Source organism: Phocoena sinus, chromosome 2, assembly GCF_008692025.1.
Source record: "Phocoena sinus isolate mPhoSin1 chromosome 2, mPhoSin1.pri, whole genome shotgun sequence".
In the NCBI taxonomy this organism is placed as follows: Eukaryota; Metazoa; Chordata; class Mammalia; order Artiodactyla; family Phocoenidae; genus Phocoena; species Phocoena sinus.
The window spans coordinates 79,167,594-79,179,859 of record NC_045764.1 but is presented as its reverse complement, the minus strand read 5'-3'; the positions used below and the strand labels follow the sequence as shown (position 1 = coordinate 79,179,859).

General features: G+C 37.1%; 1 protein-coding gene across 1 annotated transcript in view; it reads right to left on the bottom strand.

The window, feature by feature from the left end:
* The window catches only part of PRTG (protogenin), a 138,450-nt gene that overhangs the window by 56,838 nt on the left and 69,346 nt on the right, over nt 1–12,266 (bottom strand). The gene's annotated exons all lie outside the window — the stretch shown is intronic.

Below are 12,266 nucleotides of genomic sequence, written 5' to 3'. Positions count from 1 at the left end.
TCTGAATTTAAGTGGCAGAAATGCAATTTTAACAGTACTGCTATTACATTCAACTGAGTTACCAAAAAAAAGCTACAAAAAAGGCTTTCATATACTGAAGAGGGCAAAATATCTTCTGTGATCTGCTGCAAGATACAATCTGGAATTTGCCAACTATATTTCTCCCATAATATAGCAGCAATGGTTTGTCTAATCCCTTTTGCTTCTTTCTTAATCAAAATTCCTCTATCTTTTGCGGCAAGTAAAAGAAACTGATAAATGTTTAGAATTGCACCAAATTAAGAATATAAATATGACCTCATCTATATGGAAAGAATTTCAGTTTCCTAAGGTCTATGAAGATGATTAAAAAAAAATAAGATAGCACTGAAAGTGACAACTCAGAAAATGAGAATGTTCAAAATTTCACATAGTAAGAGAAATTTCAATGAGATTTGTTGGATGTGCCCCACTTTCCTGAAAATGACCTAATGTCTTTCATTTTACAATTATGCTGACAATGGTTTCTTCTCAAATCTTTGCAGCTAAGACAGAAAGATGCTGGGTCCCTTGCAGCAGGACAGCATCAGTGTGTAGGCTTAACTCCAAACTGCACACCAATGATTCACCATCTCAGATCTTCTGAAATCGAACCCATATATTAAGCTGCTAGAGACATCTCCACCAGAACACCAACCTTTCCAACTCAACATGGTCAAAACTGAACTTAGTATCTCCCACTTTTCCAAACCTGGTCTTAACTCCTAAAGCTCTACTCCAATTAAAGTATCATCCACCCAGAGCTCTTGAGAACTGGTCCAACTTCTTCCTTACCTAATCATATTTACAAACAGCTAATAGTTACTGAGCACTTACTATGTACCAGTGCACCTTGTTGAGGGTTCTGCATGTACTAGCACACTTAATTCTCAACATCCTGGACATTGTGCAAATTGAGGTTCGTGGAGGTGCAGTAACTTGACCAAGATCAAGTGTGTGGAGAGCTAGAATTCAAAGCCTGGCCATCTTATCTCAAAACCCCTCAGTCTTCTATTTTAAATTTTAAAACTGACATTTTGGGGATGTATGGTTCTATTTAACACATGCACAGATTTGTGTAACCACCACCACAATCAGGAAACAGAACAATTCCATCATATCAAGAAACTGCTGGTGCTGCCCCTTTGTAGTTAAATCCTACTCCCACCCCAATCTATGGCAATCATTCATCTGTTCTCCATCCCTATAGTTTTGACTTCTCAAGAATGTCACATAAATGGGGACCTCCCTGGTGGTCCAGTGGGTAAGACTCCACGCTCCCAATGCAGGGGACCAGGGTTTGATCCCTGGTCAGGGAACTAGATCCCACATGCCTCAACTAAGAGTTCAAATGCCACAACTAAAAGATCCCACAGGCCGCAACTAAAAACAAAAAGATCCCACACGCCGCAACTAAAGATCCCACATACCACCACGAAGATCGAAGATCTCACATGCAGTAACTAAGACCTGGCACAGCCAAATAAATAAATTTTTTTTTAAAAAAAGGAATGTCACATAAATGGAATCATACAGAATGTAACCTTTTGAGACCAGCCTCTTTCACTCAGCATAATGCCAATATTCATCAACAAACTATCGCAAGTAGCCATATAGTTCATTGCTTTTTATTGCTGAGGAGTAATTCAATGGTATGGGTACATCACAGTTTGTTTATCCACTCACCCACTGAAGGACAACTGTTGTTTCCAGCCTGGGGGGGACTGTGAATTGAGCTATACATTTTATGTATAGGTTTTTGTGTGAACATCAGTTTTCATTTTTCTACAGTAAACACATATGATGAGATTGCTGGGTCACATGGCACAGGCATGTTTAACTTCATAAGACAGCACTGAACCGTCTTCTAGAGTGGCTGTACCATTTTACATTCCTACAATAATTCATAAGAGTTCCAGGTGTTCTGTACCCATGTCAGCACTTCTTATTGGCAGTTTTGACATTTAAAAAAATTTTAGTCATTTCAATAGATATGTAGTGGCATCTTATTGTAGTTAAAAATTTTTTAATTTGCATTTTGGTAATGGCTAATGACGTTGAGCATCTTTTCATAGACCCCTTAGGCATAATCCCTATATATGAAGGTCTCCTATTAGGCCCACATGTAATCAGTCAAGTTCTAAGTGTGAAAAACTTCATACCTGCCTTCTCTCCAATGAACTACTGTCTTAGCTTATACTTATTATTTTAGATTATTTCAACAACCATTTTATTGACTTCCTGTCTTCAGCAACCCCCTCTCTCCCTGGCTCATGCTCACTGCATTCTCTAAACCTATCCTCTACAATACGATTACCAGTTATCTGTCTAAACAAGCCATGTCATTTTCTCATTTAAAAACTTGCTGGCTCTGCACTACTAACAAGATGAGACAAAGACTAATTTATCAAGGTACACAGGGTCCTTAAAACATGGGACCTAGTTAACTCTATGGTTTTAGCTTCCGTAACTCCTACCCATGCAACCCATGTTTCAGCCATAGCAAACTAATGAGGCTACCTCTTTTAATCTTTTTGTTTCTGTACATTTTAAGCTCCTATGATTGGAATGATTTTCCTCCATTTCTCTACTGGGCAATTTTTTAGCATACAATAAAATTAGTCATTTATCCTCTGTGCTTTCAGAGTAGTCTGACTATACCTCAATTTTGTCTATCAGCACATTTTCCTATGAATGCTGATAGGTCCTCCAGGCTGACCTTAAACACTTCGGAGGCAAGCATGCCATTTTACATTCAGGTTCCTTGTGCCCAATCCAGGGCCTGGTGAGTATGTGCATTCAATCAATATACGTTAATTTTTAAATTTTAAAAATAATGGGGAACACATACATAGAAAATTCTGAGAAAATGTGTACTGTATGAACCCTAAAATTAGAAATTTTGCATTTCTAATTGGCACTATCTTCTAGGCAATGTCTTCATGAGGAGTTAGGAGAAGAAATCACAGAAGTCAAAACTGCATGTTGTGGGGATGGTTTCGATTTTGCAATTAATTTGCTGGTAATTAATTTACACTAATTAAACGGTAACTGCAGCCCATTATCAGTCATTTCTAAATGGAGTTCAACTGATTTGCAAGGCCAAAGAGGTTCTGTGTTATAAGCCTTCTAGTAGGGCCCAAGAGACCAGCCCCAGGAAAGCGTAGGAGTCTCTTTATCTGAGACCTATTGAGTTCCATAAAACACTGTACTCACACAGTGCTAATGAGGGCTTTACAAACAGTACTGTAGCTCTTAGAGCCCACTGTAAAGCTCAATGATAGCAGCTGAGTGGGTTGAAAAATATTCTCCTTTCGAGTGACCATTAAACGCTCCTGGCTTCATGCTGTCGATTCAAAGAACAGTTTGTGTTATGGGTTTATGGAATCCATGGCTATGTTTATTTCTTTGATCATTTAAAAACATAATATTTAATTAACTTGGCACTATCACAGTTACCTAAAATGAGATGACCACATTAAGAGTAATTAGCTTTTCTCAGGGGATAGAATATGTTATTAGATATATGACTGGATGCCTCCTGAGAGTTTACTCAACCCAAATGAAACATAAATTAAAACACTTTAACTAATACAGTTATAGAACTGGCTTAAAGGGAGGCATAAGCCAAAGGTCCAAATACCTTTCCCTTATATGTTAAAATGGTAGTCGTTTTTTTTTTTTTTTTTTTTTTTTTTTGCGGTACGCGGGCCTCTCACTGCTGTGGCCTCTCCCGCTGCGGAGCACAGGCTCCAGACGCACAGGCTCAGCGGCCATGGCTCACAGGCTGAGCCACTCTGCGGCATGTGGGATCTTCCCGGACCGGGGCACGAACCCGCGTCCCCTGCATCGGCAGGCGGACTCCCAACCACTGCGCCACCAGGGAAGCCCCTGGTAGTCGTTTTTTTTTTTCCAGATATCGGATCAATATTACCTAACACTTTGTAAATGATTTTTGAAGAGGGTCTGCACAGTGAAATTTCCAAATTTGCTGATCTGGTGGATATTATATTATACGATGATCATAATCCCCAAAAGTTGAGTATAAAGCGATTTAAAACAACAGAATAAGCTGTTTTCTAAAGGAATTTTAATTTACCATTTGTGTACATGGAAACTGCCATGTACAGTAGGGACTACAGCAAACTTAAGAGTATGGACTTTTATAACATGTGTGAGCCAGAAAGTAAAAAGAAAGTTCACAAAACCTCCTCTTTCAGGGAAGAAGCAGTTCTGAGCTGCTTTTATGTCTCATTTCTCTATATTATATTCTACACACTGCAACAGAAAGATATGTCTAAACATAAATCTAATCAGGCCACTGAATTGCTTAAAATCATTTAATGGCTTCACACTGCCCTTAGGACAAAGCCCAAATTCCCTCACGTGCCTTACCAGGTGTTGGCCTCTTGCAGGCCTCTCCAATTTCACTCTGGTCAAAGAAACACTTAGTTCCTCCAGAACATGGTCTCCCTCACCTCCTGGCCATCCCACATAAATTTCAGCATTCCCTGAGTATTTCCTGGGTTCTGCCATTCCCTCTTTGTAAAGGCAGATTTACCCTGAAGCTATGAAGCTTAACTTTCAGAGCCCTTGACCTGCATGGGGTCTATTAAAGACACTGTACTACAGTGTATTTTTATATTATTTTAATTTATTTTATTATATATTATCAGGCTCCACATAACCTGTATCTGCCCCTGCCCCTTTGCCTGCCTAATACTAATCTTCCTTTAGATCTCAACATAAATGTTACTTCTTCTTGAAAGCCATCCCCATTTTAGCCCTAAAATAGGTCAGAGGCCCCTGCCAAGTGCCGTAACAGCCATCTGACATCTACTATCAAGGAATTCATCACACCTTATTTTAACTGCTTATTTAATTATCATTTTCCTCCTAAGTTCCCCAAATGCTATGATTATGCCTACACTAAATATGGCTGTGTTCTAATGTAGGGACTACCACATAGTGAGTTTGGTAAATACCTGAGAATGAATCTGTGAATGAGTATCAGTGGCAAACAAAATAAAGAAACGAAGGGCCCAAATGAGAAGATTATACCTGAAAGCCTGTGATTCATCCACTCCTTGGATGTTTGGGAAGAAATGTACTGACTCAATGATGATACTCATGAAAGGCCATGTTTTTCTCCATGTGTAAGCTGAGAAGTATGGGGAAGTGTGACTAGAAGCAAGATAAGCAGTAAGAAGTGCAGTAAACATGGACTAAAGAAAGGTTTAGTAGTAACAATAATTAAAAACTATAATTGGCTTGACAATTAAGAGAGTCAGAAATATAGGAACCTAGAAGGCACAATAACAAATTTCTGAAAGATTTCCAACAAGAATAACAAACTAGAGCTAAGAGTTATTAAGTTATAAAGAATTAACACTGGCTATTTAGGAAAAATATTACTAGGTCATCTAGACCAGTGTTTCCACTGTTATGTGCATACTAGCCACCTAGTAATTATATGAAAATGGAGACTCTGATTCAGTGGGTCTGGGAAGGGACAGGGCGAGCCTGAAATTCAGCATTTAAATAAAATTCCAGATTATGCTGCTGATCCTGGGACCACACTTTAAAGAGTAAGCACTATAAAGTCTACAACTGGAATTGGCAAACCATAGTAATATGGTCTACTGTCTTTGGGTTACCTGCCAACTAAAAATGGTTTTATATTTTTGAGTGGTCAGAAAAAATTTTAAGCAATATTTTGTGACACGTCCAAATTATATGAAACTCAAATTTTAGTCTCCATAAATACAGTAAGGCTTTTTACTGGAACATAACCAACACTCATGCATTTATGAATTTTCTATGCTGCTCTGTGCTACAGTGGCAGTGGAAGAGACCATATGGCCCACTGTATTAGTCTGCTTAGGCTACCATGACAAAACACCATAGACTGGATGGCTTAAACAACAGAAATTAACTTCTCATAGTTCTGGAGACTGGGAAGTCCAAGATCAAGGTCTGGCAGCAGTCCGTTTCTGGTAAGAGCTCTCTTCCTGGCTTGTAGACAGTCACCTTCTCATTGCCTCATATGGTGGAGAGAGCTCTGGTATTTCTTCCTCTTCTTCTAAGGGCACCAGCCCTATTGGATTAGGGTCCCACCCTTATGACCTCATTTAACATTTGTCACTCTCTCAAAGGCTCTATCTTCAAATACAGTCACATTAGGGGTTAGGGCTTCACCATATGAATCCGGTGGGAACATAAACATTCAGTTCATAAAGCCCACAAAGCCTAAAATATTTACTATCTGACTCATTACAGAAAAAATTTGCCTGGCCCTGGTCTAGACCCTTGTTTCTCAAAGTGAGCAGAAATGCAAAAATTTCAGGCTTCACCCAGACCTACTAAATTTTAACAAGGTCCCTGGGTAAACTCATACACATATTAAAGCTCAAGAAGTAGTGGTTTCCATATCTAATGATCATGGTAAGTTATATGGGAAAAAATTTTTTTTAAATACAGATTTTCAGACTCTACCCTGGGAAGAAAACTATGTTATTGTAAAAACAACTACAACAGCTAACATTTGTTGAGGACTTACAATGCAATTTACAATGCAATGTTAACCCTTATGTGTATTATGTCATTAAATCTTCCTAATATTCTAAAATAACTATTATTATTATTATCCCTATTTAAAAGATTAGGCAAACAACGAGGATTTAATTTGTTAATAAGCTGTGGAGCTTGTAAGTTAAACCTAGGCAGCAGACATGAAGCTTAGTCAACTGATGTTTTTCTTTTAACTATCAGTGCCATGTGCCTCCCATAACAAAGCACTGTAGATGACGCACCATGGGAATGACTGACACCATTTGGGGTCACAAGAGGATTCCCAGAAGACTTAAGACTTAAAAGTTGAGCAAGATTTTTTCCAGAGAGGAGAGATAGGTCTCCAATTTTGTCCAGAGAGCATTAAAAATATTTTAAAATGGAAGATTACCTTTCATCCTAGAAGAAGAATTTAAGGAAAGATAAACAGATGATTAACTGTAACTTTTGTATAGTTCTTACAGTTTCATCGACCTGCAAACATTCTGTTTTTAACTAGAGGTAGTTGCAAATTGGCAAATGAAAATCTTTTATTGTCTTAATGTAGCAGTACGATTTTAGTAATGGGATTTTTAGAAGTGGATGCTCCATTTCTTTTGAGGTATTGTTTTTTTAAGTATTTCTTTTTAATTTTAAGTATTAAGGTTCTAAAATGTAATTTGAATATCAATCATATTTGGCATTGTTGGATATTGCAGAGAAGGGAATTTTCAAAAATTTTACTCTCTTGATAAATTAGGAATAAATAGTTCGGTGTTTCCCTAAAGTCTGTGTTTAAGTTTCAGCATGTTTTGTCTTGATAAAAGATTAAACACAACATAATAACTTAAAAGATATTTAACAGTGAAGGAAGTGAAATACAGTACTTTTAAATGTTCCCTTTGTTATGTTATAATTTGTACTCACAGTCAATTTTATGGCCTACATAGTAGGTGGTTTCCAAAATCATTTCTTTAAGAAGTCTACTGACTTCAGTTAAATGAACTTATTTTGTAATTATTTGAAAAGAATGAAAGAATACAATCAGATGCTGTTCAGAGCAACTATTTCTACTAAACGTGAAAATTAACTGTGGTAAAGCACAGGAAGAACTGAAGAGAGGCAAAAAATGTGAGGTTATGTCCCCAAAGATCTTTCCTGTGGTAAACGACAGCAATAATGTTAATGGAATTTTTACACCAAGCCTAAAAATGGTCTGTTAACAAATAAATGCAAAGTGATCTCACAGAAACCAATGCTGCTTTATGAAGTCAAAGCTCATCTGGACAGAATGCTTAATGATATTTATGTTGTCGACTATACATTACCCAGCATGGAAGACTCCTGGCATCTATAATGACACTTAAACTGGTAGTCAATATCAAAGCACCAGATTATCTAGAAATGAATTTATAGGCTAAGTCAGTATGGAACTATACACTTGAAATTATTCACAATTAGGAAGATTTTGTTATAAAATATAGTGTATTTTTTACTCCGTCTTATGTGAAATTTGCAGACCAACCACCTTATAAGGTTTTCACCTGTAGCATGTTTCCAAAGATTTTCTGAGTGTTATCTAAGGCTTCCTTGTGTGAGAGGGGTGAGGAAGACAGTCTCTGAAAAGACTTTGGCTTGCATTTAAAACGTGACTTCCATATTTCGTAAACTGAGTGATTCTAATTCTCTTCGAAACAAAATCGCTATTATAGTAAGGTTCACAATGACCCCTCTCTGCTCGAAGTGGTCTCAAAGTGGTCTCCTTTGTGCCACAAAATCTTGTTCTGCCTCGACTAAAGGAAAGCTTACAACTTTCTCCAGCTATATCAACTTGGCTCACCAGTGCTAGTTGTTTTCTTTCTTGAGATATGTAGCCACACAACCAAATCCTATTCTACTATAGTGAAAGATAACACCCAGAAATCTGACTTGATTTTACCATGCTTCTATACAAACTGGCTAAGGGACTCTAAAATTACATCATTAACTAGGGACTGTTTCCTCAGACTCCTACTCCCAGCAGAAACTGGGAGTTACAACTTTAGATTTCTCAAAAAAACGATCTGAGTTTTGAAGGTGTGATTTTAAATATTTTGGATCTTTACAATTGGTGCTAAATAAAATGCTCATTAATCATGCTCGCTGTGAAATTTAATAGCACAAATTCTTTGACAAAAAAGAAGCTAAAGATTATCTAACATCAGTGTCCTAAATGCTAAACAGCAGCACTATCTAAATAATCCCCCCCTTTTCACTCTATTCTACACAGACAAAACAATTAAGAACAGTTTCTGACAATCAGCTTATGAAAAAGTCCTCTTGCAGTTAGAAACTCTAACTTCAGAATTTGAAGCCAATTTCTGAAATAAACAGACCAAAAAAGGAGGAACAAATTATTTCAATCGGTCTATTATCAGGGAACACAAGTGTGCTATTAGTTTTGCTTCTGTTTATTATGTGATGAATGAAACATTTAAAAATTCTATTTAAAACTGAACTAAACACTGAAAGTGCCAAGGAGAAAAAAACTAAGTGAAAATAATTACTGCGAAGATGCAAAATCTTGAAGAAAACCACAAACCACAATTTAGAACAAATCAAATAAACATTAAATCACAAGCCTAGTGCTTTTTATCCAATTCCCCCAAAGTAAACCACTTCCAATAAAATCAAACTGTATATATTAAAATCATTAAACTAAAACAAACTAACAACGTCAAAAATACTTCCACTGCTCTGCCAATATTTATATTATACTAATAAAGACACAAGAGCCTTTTTTAGCCACTTTAAAAAAACAAAACATTCTACATCTCAGGGAATTGAGCTTTGAGGGTTTACAGTAAAATGTTCTAAAATAACTTTCATTACTAAGTATAATTAAATTTAGTTAATCAGAAATTTGGGAGAAAATTGGACAAGTGATTCAACTTAATCTTTTGGTTTAATCCTTGTTTTTAGCAGTGGTCACATCTGTTACATTTTTTTAATCCAGTGCTATAATGCCTTACTTTAAAAAGAATTTAAAATGCTTGTTAAATGAATTGAAATATATGAACTCATTCACCTATTTCTTTCTTTCAGAAACAAAGAACTGTATGTATTACTAAGGAGAATGTGTCCCCAAAACATATTTTATTGAAAACTTCATTACCTGAAGTGGAAACAAAAAGGGCAATCAGAAAGGGGATTAGTATGAAAATGAAATTTTGAGACATCAGTTTCCTACTCAAATTGACACTGAATCAGCAAACAAAAGCATTTAAATTTCATTTCCAAGACCACTTAGTAAATCTAGTTCCGGTTAGAGTATCTTTAATGTGCAAAAGCTCAGTAAAAGCAAGTATTCACCATGTAAGACACAGATAGGGTTCCCTTAACCTACTGCCCTCTAGACATATCACACTCTGTTAAACAGGCAGCTACCGCCAGATGCTCGCGCTAAAAATGGTCACAGATGGTCAGTTGTCCAGTTAATAGAACATACTGCTCTCCCAACAGCCAAAAGTAAGACGGAAAGGAGTGAGAGCTGTTAACACTTGCCTGCTTGGTGGGTTAAACCCATTAGCTTGCTGTAAGCTTGGCTAGGCCCCAAGAGTGACTTTGTAGAAAAGGAAGATGAGACCTTAGGGCTCTCAAGATTAGAAGGCATCTTAAAGGTGATCTAGTCAACAGCTGCACAGTGCTTGAATCCACACAACTGCATCCCTGCCACTCAGTCGATCCAGCCCTGGACACGGCAACTCCAGGGGTATGGAACAGGCCATCTAACAAGAAAGCCCTACAGCTATGAGACAGTACTCTGCAACCCTGCACTGCAATTACTCCAGCCACCCAGTCGACTCCAGTCAGGAGACACGCGGCTATTTAAATAGACGGGGTATATTGAGTAAAACAAAATCATTTCCTACTTTTATGCACTATAAAATGATTTTAAATCCTTTGCAAATGGCACATGCAAAGGATTTTATGACATAAAAACACAGGCAGTAAATAGATGTAATTTATTTTCAAAACATAGAAATAAAGGTATATAGGATGGAAAGCCATTATTCAGAGATTACAAAAAATTTCAACAAAAATCAATGGATCTTCTTCATATATATGCCAACTGTAGAAAAATTTTAAAGAATTGTTTTTAATTGGCTAAGTTTTAATAAAATGTTTCTCTAAACTTTTCACAAGCACAGCAGTCTTTTGTTTTTTTCTAATAAATTATTCATCTGTTTAGAATAAGCTACCTATATGTTCAGTAAGACTTGTCTAACAATCTGTTTTATCTTCAATGTACGTATACTTCCTTATCAGTGAAGAAATTGGAGGTACTGAGTTTGATGTATGATTTTTCATCAAAAATTGTCTCAAATCCTGTTTCTTAACTTGATACTGACTAAAATTTTCTTGACTAAATGACATGCATGTGGAAAGGGAGGGCACCCTGAGAAGGCATGGCTAGAAATAAATGCTGCTGAATCGCTGACAGTAGGTTGGGCTAACGTCATCTGAGTATCAATGGCTTAAGGAAGGTCACCCTGGAACATATGTAACTTCTCCTCGTCCTTTATAAAGCTGTGTGACAGGGATCAACTGTGAAACTTATTTAACCTAATGCAGATTCAATTAAAATCCAACACAACAAGATTACGAGCAAAACGGCACCTGAAAAATTACGGCAAAGAACTGGAAGATGGGGTTCTGCGTCCCTGGGTCCGAAAACAGATTCCCACCACTGCTTCTTACTGCACAGGGATTTGGGTCTAATGCTGTTCTCACAGCTTGTGCTGTGAGGCCAGGGAAAAATAATGAAGCAGTCCCCTGTGGGACCCCTGTGCCTCTTCCCTTCCTGCACTCCAAAGGGCAGTCTGTTACAGGGAAAGCCAGAGTGCTTGTAAATTTCCATTATGTGCAGAAGGTGTGGTAACAATCCAGGAGGAATTTAGTTGATGCTGCTTTGTGCTTAAGGGTAAAAATCTACTCACAAGCAACAAATAGCTAAGTGTGCATTCTACACCTTGAGTACGTTTATACTCACGCATTTACTGTAGTTATAAGTGTCTTTACTTTCTACTAAACATGTTTTCATCATGAAATCCTTTCACTGTGCAAAGATAGGATGAATAGGGAGTAAAAGTGTCTTTCAGAACTCTGATGAACCCAAACACAAAATTAAGTGCTTTTTCTTTAGTGTTTCTGGGTTAGAACTACATAAAGTAAATATTTACAGTTACATGGGTCATATGTAAGAGCATTATTTTGTACATAATTTACATATCTTTCACACATGCAGAATAATACACCTACCTGGCACTCTCAGGCAATTTCTAAGTTAAACTTAAATTATTGTGTATTATCTGATCATTTGGTCATATTCCTAATTTTACATTTCTATTCTACATCCACCACACAGTCACAAGAATTGATCAGGATCTCACTCCACCAGAAGTGAACTTTAGAAAGAAAATCGATGCCCAAAGGTGGGGAGAAGATAGAAAGATAACCTGGTTATCTGACATTGTACCGATTCACTCACAATGGTGAGTCAAGGACCATTCACTGACTTAAGCAGTAGAATATGCACAATGATGTAGCAGGGTCAATTCTTTTTACCATTAAGTCATTACTTCTGCCTTATATCCTATAACTTTTTTCCCCAATTGGTCAGGGTGGAAGGAAAAAAGGAAAAACAGTACAGGTTCACT